Raw genomic sequence first — 10,055 nt, 5'->3', positions numbered from 1 at the left:
AAGATTCTTTAAGAAAAACTCTTATTTCTTATAATAAAATGATGGCCACAGTGATTACTTATATAATCACTTACTTTATACTGACTATATATGATCTAATATCGGATAGAGAGTTAATTGGGTGAATCTGCCCTAAGCCCACAACCAAACAAGGAACAGGAAGTAAGGCGGAAAGCACACATCCAACTATCTATTGGATATTAATGATATATAACCGTGATGTATAAACTAAAATATTATAGAGTTAATCACCTAAGGTCCTTTAAGTTTATACTGGTTTAATAAAATGGATTAAACCCTTAGTTGGTAAGTTTCTTGCTTTGTATACCAAAAGTTCTGATTTGGAAAGTATGTTCTGTACTAGAAACTGTGCATTGACTCTGTGTCCTATGACTTGACCCATACCTGGTACCCTTATGATGACTCATTGTATACTGGACATATATATCTAGAATCGAATAAATAATAGGCTGGGTGAATCTGCTCCAAGCCCACAACCAAACAAGGAACAGGAAATGAAGCGGAGAGCACACATCCTATTACCTGTCGGATCCTATTGATATATATATCCTTTGATGTATACATTAAGGAATCATAAGGTTAGCATTATGGTCCTTTCTACTAAACGTAGCCTTCTACCAAGGCATCAAATGTTATGTATGTATGTTTCTTGTATGAGTGTGTATTTTCCCGAGTGAAACTTGTTGGATTAATGTCTAAGTCCATAACTATATTTGGTATGTACTTGACCCGACCCGACATGGTCCATTTGGGTTGCACTTCACCGACACAATTTATATGGATAGTCTTTTGAGAATAGTATATTTATGATTTATATTAATATATTATAAGTTCTAATATATTAATATGGAATCATATTATTTAATTAGTATTGATCAAGAATTAATTTAGAATTAATTAAGTGATCAAAAAGAACTAATTAAATATGGACTCTTATATATATGGAATGGGCCAAGTTCATTTAGGTTGGGCTAAGCTTTCATGGATGGTCCATGGAGCTTTTAACCCATGGATCCTATGTAAATGAAAGGTCATGGGTATTAGGGTTTACATGGATGTAACCCTAATCCTCCATAATATATAAAGGGGTCCTTGGCTCATAAAATTGGAACAAGTGTGTGAAAATAAGAGTGGGCCGATTTTAGTGTGCATACATATTCTCTCAAGTTCTTCCAAGGTGTTTTGGTGATTTGTGATTCCATTTGAGGCTTCCACACTATTGGGGCTAAGCTCTTAAAGCTTGAAGACATCAAGCTACATCAAAAGGTATGTCATCTAACTAGAACTTTGTAGTATAGGTGCTTCATAATATGCTAGTTAGGATGAAACCTTGGAATAGTTAATATTTGCATGTATAATAGAGAAAACATAGATCCAAGGTTTATAGGGTTGCATGTACACCATATGAGTGTTAGAATGCTCAAAACCCAACAGTGGTATCAGAGCCATGGGTTGTTTTATGTTATATTGATGCAAATGTTTTATTTTCAAGTTGGAAAAAAAAAGGAAAAAAAAACATGACGTTTGTCAAATTTTAAGATAATTACTTGTTTTGTGAAAAACGAATTATTTGTAAAATTTGAATCATTTGTTATATGAGTTGAATCAGGTCAAATTTAGTAAAAGATAAAATGATATGATTATTTTATTAGTTTTCAAAGTTTGATCTAAATGTTTTAAGGAGTTACAAATTTTATCATAAAATTTTGGAGCTCAAAAGTTTTTTTTAAAGTTGTGATCTTAAGGGTTTTTGAAACTTCCATAAGTTATGGATATGAAAGTTTTTTTTAAAAAAAAAAATTTGATTCAAAGTTTTTATGGAGTTACAAAATTTGGTGTTAATGTTTTTAAGAATTCCATAACTTGTTCTTAAGTTATGGAACATGGAAAGTTTCATCATAAAACACCATTAATTCCATAAGTTATGGAATCCAAAGGTTTTCAAGAATTACAAAACTTGCCCTCAAGTTTTGGAATTTGAGAAAAGTTTTTTATGAAAAAAAGAATTGAATTCTAAAGCTCTTGGGTTCATAACTTAAACAATTAATTAAATGGTTTTAATTTTGAGTTTAATAATTGGAATTATGATGTTTTGTTGAATAGTTCAAATTAACTCTTATGGACTTTATTAATAGTTAATTAAAACGTTTAATTAAAAGAGTATTATTAAATCCATAAATATATGGTTTGAGTTTAATTAAATTAAAAGTCTAGTTTAATTAATAGATTAAACCATCAAGTATTTTAAATGTCTAAAATACACCCTTATACTATTAATATATTATATGTATAAGAGCAAGTCGTCTTACCATTAGTAGACCTCATTCACGAAGCCGATCTATAAGGGGGTATAAGGTTGTTGCCTATAAAATGGCAGCTTAATGGGTGTCCACTCTCACCCACCGCTTCCTTGACTGGTGGAGGGTCGTTAGCCGAACAGGTAGGACAAGGACTATAATTCTCCCTTCATTAAAAGTATTAATGATAAATACTAAGTAACTAAACCTTTTATTAATTCCCAATCTTAGTTACTTAGGAAAATGTGAATAAGGTGCTAATCCATGAAATTACACTTTGCACTTTGTTTAAACCGTTAGTGGAGCGTGTGTGGTTAACCGACACACTAACCTGGATTTAACAAAGTAGGCAAAGGGTAACTTAATATTTATCATAGTATCGGTGGAGCTCGTGTGGTTAACCGGCACATCGATTGAGGGGTAAATATTAAGGGTACCAAGTATATTTGCATGGTTACTTCACACCTTGTTTTGTGATCCTCGGCATCCCAGTCACAAAACCTGAAGGGCACACTCGAGATTGAAACATGCCATTGAAAAGTTCAATGAATCTCAAAAGATCTAGGAGTTTCAAATCCAAGTAAAAACCTAATTAAATTATTTCGTTTTTCATGGTGGAAATTGGTAAATCGTCATTTACCTACCTTCAACTATTTTATAACTCGGATTACGGCATCCCTCTTCCAGTTATAAATAGGTTGTTGGATCCTAGCCTTAATATTTCATATTGGGTGTTATATTAAGGACTTTAGATCAACTATCTTGAATATCTCCCAAAAGATGTCGAGTTCAGACATCTATGATCTTCCCAAATCTCTTAGAACTTTACTTCCTCCACCTCCTCCAATTATTCTCCCTAACCCACAAGTTCAAGGTCACTCAAGCCCTAATGGCAAGCAAGGTCTATGTGTGATCACATCTTAGAGATGAAGTCACATATTGACAAGCCGGGAGAGTTGGGTGTCAAAGTCTTGAGAAAGTTGGATGTTCAATCACTTTCTAAGTCACATAGTGAGTTCCTTTGGGACTACTATGAAACAGACTATGACATGAACCTTAATGATCATATCTATTTGCTTGGTGCTGCTGAATCAGCAATGATTTGGAACGATAGTAAAGCAAATTTGATTAGAAGATCAACTTCCCAAAAATTTATGGACAGTGACAATGGTGACACTGGAAATCCAGAAAAAGCATTCTCTTCCCAATGGAAAGGGATTGGCCATAGTCAACCCGGTTGACCAAATGGTAAAGAGAAAGGCTAAGTCTGAGATAGTCCCATTACCAAAGGGTCCATATGTTTATTTTGCGAAAGGAAGGGGCGTTGATTGCAAAGCTGCCAAATTTACCTAAGGATGTTAAAGTCAATAAGTTTGACTCTACATCAGGTAGAGCCCATTATCTAACTCTGTTAAGTTCTATTCTGAGATCCTCATTACATGATGTGACTGGGTCACATGTTGATGTTTTAAGAATCAAAGAATAGAGAGAAATCTTAAAGGAAGTATATGCTGATTCTGATCGTGAAGGTGGATTTCGATCGCATCAGAATTTTGAGCAGTTGCTTAAGAAGTTATGATATATTGCTAAGGAATAGATAACAACAATTTTCCATGTGGATTGTAAGGATAAGTTTTTCCGCAAAGTTTTAAAATAAAAGAAAATTATTTAATTTTGTTTATTTGAAGTATCCTTACGATGACATTTGTGGAAAATCGTTGCTTATATGATTCCACTGACAGCAATATTGGAAAATGGATTTGATTCTTTCATTTGTGGTAGTGTCTAAATTTACCAAATCAGGAAAGTTCCTCATCACCCAAGTTTCAATTGGACCGAAACTTGGAATCATGCAAGTTGAATAGTATGATGAATGAGAACTTTCAAGCATTGGAAAATCAAGACTAATTACTTGTTCACATGGATGTGTGAGTCAAGTGAAGGACTAAAGGGATCGAGTACACATTCTTGTGCACTGGTCATGTCCACCACAAAGCTCGTTAAGACTATTTGATTTACTAAAGTTGAGTAAATATGGTTCTACTTACAAGTTTAAGTATAATTCTGAAACATTGGAAAAGTCTCAATGTATGGCAGAACGAATGGGAAGAATCAAATTAGGCAGAAAGATAAAAGTTTCTCAAATCTGAAAAGATGGGAGAGTACTTTAGTATCATGTTTGTGATCATCTTAATGATTTAGAAATCATATCACAATTAGTCCTCTAAAGGTCTTCATAGTGCATTCTTATGACTAAGAAGAGGAGTCATGAATTGTTGAAATGGTTAGATCAGGAAGATGAGTCATACTTCGTTCCAAAACAATTCTTAGAGTCATACTCCAAGATTGTAACTTGAGTGACGTATCTTAAAGAAAGGTTTAAAACACTTGTCAAATGTAAGAGTAAAAGTGTCCTACTCTTGTACATTTGAAATTGGTAAGTTGTGATGTTTTGGATAAAACAAAGACCAACTAAGGCCAATTGTGTGAAGTGTTTGTCTTGATAAAGAATCCGCACTATCTCTTGAATACTTGGCAAGATAGTCTTATATGTCAAGAGGACAGTGGGAGTCTTAAAGATCCTAAAAAGAATTTCAAGAACTAATCAAGAATATAACCTGAGGTTCTTCACTAGCACACGACTTGAGGTTTATAACCTATCGTGTTGACATATTCTGTGCCCATTCCAGTTAAAGTTGGCTTTGCATAGGAGTTCTGAAAGTTCTCAATTGGTTGCATAACGACTTGGAAGCAATGGCAGGCCCTGTACTGCCAGGTGGCAAGAAGTTAAAATTGCATAAGTTCAGTCCATATGAGTTTGGATTTGTCATTATCCTTGTCTTGTGACTATGGTTTTGACGATTCACATGGATAAGAACACATACACCATAAAATCTAAGGGTCATAAGGTTTCTCTCCGATTCATGAAAATGATGGTGAGGAAACACTTCCACCAAGTAGATTTGAAGCAGATGGCAAAAGGTCTAAACAATTGAGACTATGATTACGGCATCCCTTTTCATAGTTCTGAAATTGTTTAGACACACATGCATGCTATCTAAGGAAAGGTGTATGATTTTGATAAAGTTTTATCAAATCATCTCGTATCAGAAATCTGAACTTTGGTAAGAAAGTCAATAAAGTATTGATTTCTAGAAGTCCAGCTGATTTCTGAGTACATGTCAAAGCTAGTGGGAGCATAAGTGTTATGCTAATAATCATCATGTTAGTGGGAGCATGATAATTATGATAAGTGTTGCAATATTGGCAATGTTAATTATAGAAAACAAAAGTTTCAATTCGTGAGGCTGCAGGGATTGAAAAAGTTGTTTTGCTATAATTAAGGGAGAGGATATACTTCATTTCAGTTCTAAAGGCTTAGATTGAGACCTTAATCATCTGTAGTCAAGAATATATATATGAATTTCATGTTGGATTGGTTCAACTTAAGGAAATTCTATATATTGCGTTCTCAAAATTCGATTATGATTACGGCATCCCTCTTCATAGTCAAATTTTGAAAACATGGCAAATAAAAATATTGTAGCAAAAGACTGGTCTAGAATCATGTCTTTATGTGAAACATCATGAATCGTGTACCATTTGCTTTGGGTACAGGATCGATTGCATGTGCTATAATATTTGTCATTTCTAAATTTTTCCAAATGCCCAGAGGCATTAAGAAGGGAAAAGGTCTAGAATTGGATATGACTAAAATGATTAAGCAATTGTCGAGGACAATCTGAGGTTTACCAAAGATTGGTTGCTCAGGGACAGTTGGAAGTATAGTGCTAATTTTGGAAGGACCATATTGACATATTCTGAAAAGAGGCATCTCTTATTCAGAAGTGATAGTCAAAATGAGAATATGGAGTTGTGTCCATAGGTGGAAGTTATCTGTGTAAGATTAGAAAACTTAATGCAAGAAGCATGTCCAAAGCAATGTACTTTGAATATGAGACTTAGTTTCCATGGAGTTGATCTCCATTAGAATACCTTATAATGACTGTTGACAAGTCTTTGTGACTTTGTACATATTCATTACAGGAGGGTCAGTGCATATAAGTTTAAAATCTAAACAGATTTCGATAAATGATAGGAATTTGAAATTCTCACATTTTTCGATAAGGATTTTGGAGTGTGAAATTAGAATCATTGAAATTATGTTCAATTGGTTTATTTTCACAAAGTAAGGATCATAGACAAACATAGAGTGCATACTTGGTGTATGGCAAAGCTATTGTTTAAGAAGAACATAGTGTACATGCTTGGAGCATGGGACAACTAGTGTTTTTAATTCAGGTATAAAGTTGATAAAACCGAAACAATGAAATAATGAGTAATCAGTATGATGATAAATAAAAGTGGTCTATTTATATTCATAGGGTTTGATACCATATTTGATTCATTTATTCTTGTGTTTCATTTTGCATGTTTTGACTTCCAGAATAAACTAGGTCATTCTTCCTGAATGACTAAGTTATTCAAACTATCCACAGTCGGTCATATGTTGGAAGTAGATATGAATCAAGAATGTCATGGGTTGGCTTGTAGAGGTCTAAGATGTTGGACAAAGTGGTGCTACAACACTCATGAGTGCTCATAAGTTCTGAGTATTGGATTCAACCCACGCTCATTTGAATCACTTCATGCATTTTATCACGAGTGATCATGAGACGATAATATCTTATATTCTTAAAACCTAGAGATATGAGTTGTTACTATGAGTTGGTTATACATTGATTGCACGAAAACGCATTGGTAACTCGATGTTATAAAACGTGCCTTTGTGTATGATTCAACAAGTAGTAGAACAAGCCATATGAGTCGAAGTTTATCCATTCCTTTTACCTTCGGGATAAAAGCGATATCTATGGGCCCCTCGATGATTTAGCGATGACACATGTGAGTGCTTGGCCAAGCCATGACTGATTTGATTTGTTCAATCAGTCAGTCATCATAAATCGAAAATCGGGAAACAACAAATGGACAGAGAGAATGATTATAATCCATGTCTCAGTCCATATGATATTTAGAATGGAGGAATATATGATCCCTTATCTAATGGACAAGTCATTGACAAGGTCAGAGTTCGACATCGGGTTTAAGAGCTATGATTGCCAGTTAGGTTTTGAAGTCATACTCAATAATAGTTTTAGACTTATCCAAGTGGGAGACTGTTGGATTAATGTCTAAGTCCATAACTATATTTGGTATGTACTTGACCCGACCCGGCATGGTCCATTTGGGTTGCACTTCACCGGCACAATTTATATGGATAGTCTTTTGAGAATAGTATATTTATGATTTATATTAATATATTATAAGTTCTAATATATTAATATGGAATCATATTATTTAATTAGTATTGATCAAGAATTAATTTAGAATTAATTAAGTGATCAAAAAGAACTAATTAAATGTGGAGTCTTATATATATGGAATGGGCCAAGTTCATTTAGGTTGGGCTAAGCTTTCATGGATGGTCCATGGAGCTTTTAACCCATGGATCCTATGTAAATGAAAGGTCATGGGTATTAGGGTTTACATGGATGTAACCCTAATCCTCCATAATATATAAAGGGGTCCTTGGCTCAGAAAATTGGAACAAGTGTGTGAAAATAAGAGTGGGCCGATTTTAGTGTGCATACATATTCTCTCAAGTTCTTCCAAGGTGTTTTGGTGATTTGTGATTCCATTTGAGGCTTCCACACTATTGGGGCTAAGCTCTTAAAGCTTGAAGACATCAAGCTACATCAAAAGGTATGTCATCTAACTAGAACTTTGTAGTATAGGTGCTTCATAATATGCTAGTTAGGATGAAACCTTGGAATAGTTAATATTTGCATGTATAATAGAGAAAACATAGATCCAAGGTTTATAGGGTTGCATGTACACCATAGGAGTGTTAGAATGCTCAAAACCCAACAAAACTATCATTAGCAAAATATAGTTTATACATTAATGAATATGTGAGAAGATCACAAAGTAAATGTAATAGGGAAAATAATGTTTTACCTCAGCAGTGACACTGCTGGCTATAAAAAAAAATACCGACTCCAGGTAGTATTAAATGTACAATACACCTCGGGGAGTCGTTTTGTAATAAAAATACAGACTCCTGGTAGTATTAAATGGACAATACACCTCGGGGAGTCTTTTTGCCTTTAATCTTTAGTTGGTTAATTAAAGGTTTAAATGTGAACTCGTATGTAAGAGGGAGGGTATTTTGTTATAGATTATCACCTCGTACCTGCTAGTCCTAGTACGTGAAATCGTACCAGTGTCAACGCAAGGCCGGAAAGATATATTATTAAGTTTATTACCTCGTACCTGCTAGTCCTAGTACGTGAAATCGTACCAGTGTCAACGCAAGGCCGGAAAGATATATTATTAAGGTTATCACCTCGTACCTGCTAGTCCTAGTACGTGAAATCATACAGTGTCAACGCCAGGCTGGAAAGATATATTATTAAGGTTATCACCTCGTACATGCTAGTCCTAGTACGTAAAATCGTACAGTGTCAACGCCAGGCCGGAAAGATATATTATTAAGTTTATCACCTCGTACCTGCTAGTCCTAGTACGTGAAATCGTATTAGTGTCAACGCCAGGCCGGAAAGATATATGAACATTTTTCCCGGTACTTAGCGTGGTGTGTTTCTCTATGTACTTGTTATAGTATGCTCCTCTCTGTACTTGTAATAGTATGTTCCTCTCTGTTTCTCTTCATTGTATGTTCCCTTTATGTTATCGTGTACTGTATCTAGTATGAACTGAATCTCTAAACTATACCTATTATAGTTACTAGTAATGTACTTGAACTGCTGTGGAAAAGACTCATTTTACCACTAAGTTATGCTGGTACTTTAAAAACGGAGTTTTGTTAAACTATAAAGTAACATAACTTGAAAAGAGTCTTTGAGATGTTTTGACAACTTATAAATGACATAAGTAATCCTTTTGAAAATGTTTATAACAAACAATTACACAATTAACATTGTGTTCAACTTGTATTCCCCCCCTTAAAACATTTAAAACAATTAAAAGATTCATTACGGGGTATGAACTCACCTGATGTGGTTGATTCAACGAATACACGTGTAAGGATGAGAAGTTCCACGAATGAAGTCCCGAGACTTACCGAGTCCTAAATGACATATAATGGCATATATTGACATAAATATAGTGTTTAGAAGCAACCAAATGCAAGGAAACACCTTACGGGACTAGGAAACACTTTGTCCAAGTGTTGGAATCACATGTGATTCAATTTAAGGGAGTGTACGGCCACTTGAGGAGTGTGCGGCCATGGGTGTGCGGCCGCACACTCATGGTAAAGAGTGCACAAAACGTTTTCCAAATGGTAGGGAGGCGTGTAGGACTGATGCTCATCAAGTGTTGAAGCTAGAAAGGCACTTTGGAGGCCCTAAAGCACTAAACAAAGGGGTGTACGGCCACATGGAGTGTGTGCGGCCGCACACTCCTTGATGAACATGGTTTGGACGTTTTCTAAGGCTCATATCTGGTAAGTAACAAGCTTAGGGAATGGTACTCACAATATGGAAGCCTTTAGGGGTGTTTTGAGGGTGTTTGAGGGGTGTACGGCCACATGAGTGTGTGCGGCCGCACACACCATATGCCCTTGAGTTCTGGGCAGTTTCAAGGCCTTAATCTCGTGTTCTTAACAAGTTTTAAGCTTAAGGGAAGAGTACTTACGATCCGGAAGCTCGAGAA

The sequence above is a fragment of the Lactuca virosa genome, chromosome 3 (assembly GCF_052849685.1).
Source record: "Lactuca virosa cultivar CGN04683 chromosome 3, Lactuca_virosa_CGN04683_v6, whole genome shotgun sequence".
Classification (NCBI taxonomy): domain Eukaryota; kingdom Viridiplantae; phylum Streptophyta; class Magnoliopsida; order Asterales; family Asteraceae; genus Lactuca; species Lactuca virosa.
Note: the sequence above shows the minus strand (reverse complement) of the source record.